This window comes from Carlito syrichta, unplaced genomic scaffold (genome assembly GCF_000164805.1).
Source record: "Carlito syrichta isolate Samal-C Ts95f unplaced genomic scaffold, Tarsius_syrichta-2.0.1 Scaffold307238, whole genome shotgun sequence".
In the NCBI taxonomy this organism is placed as follows: domain Eukaryota; kingdom Metazoa; phylum Chordata; class Mammalia; order Primates; family Tarsiidae; genus Carlito; species Carlito syrichta.
The window spans coordinates 15,726-16,413 of record NW_007251334.1 but is presented as its reverse complement, the minus strand read 5'-3'; the positions used below and the strand labels follow the sequence as shown (position 1 = coordinate 16,413).

Below are 688 nucleotides of genomic sequence, written 5' to 3'. Positions count from 1 at the left end.
TCCAGTCTGGGTGACAGAGTGAGACTCCAACTCAAAAAAACAAACAAACAAACAAAAAAGCATCAAATTCCTGAATTGTACTCTACATCTTTAAAATTAAAAAAAAAGAAAATCAAGCTTTAGATATTAGCATTTATTTATGCCCCTCATTCTTCATCTCTCCACTTTTAACCAGACCTTCATCATCTGTGATGACCCCATTCTCCCCTCAAAAAGAAATTCTCTGCATGCACCTACATGTCAAACCCCAGCTCCCTTCACTCCTCTACATGAACTCACCAAGTGTTTCCTGTTACCTCCTTTGTACTCCCACCCTCTGGACCATGCAGAAGGTCACAGAAATTTCTCAAGGGCTGTAAATAGCCAGTGGTCAACAGTACAGGTCCAGGAGTCACCCAGCCTGGGGTTTGAATCCTGTATCTGCTGCTTTCTGATGTGTGATCTTGAGGCAGCTTCCTAACCTCTCTAAGCCTCAGTGTCCTCATCTGTAGAGTGGGAATAACAAGTCTTCCTGACCAAAAGTGCTAATATTTGATCAAAGGTGCTTAGATCCACGTCTGGCACATAAAATGGTAGCAATTATTATCTATTAAATGCCTACTCTTCATCTCCTAGAGCTCCCATAATAATAACAACAATGAGCCAGGCTCAGAGGCTCAGCCTGTAATCCCGCGCCTTGGGAGGCTGA

At 42.9% G+C, this 688-nt stretch overlaps 1 protein-coding gene across 1 annotated transcript in view; it reads right to left on the bottom strand.

Moving 5' to 3' along the window:
• The window catches only part of CDSN (corneodesmosin), a 4,555-nt gene that overhangs the window by 3,326 nt on the left and 541 nt on the right, over positions 1 to 688 (bottom strand). The window lies entirely within an intron of this gene.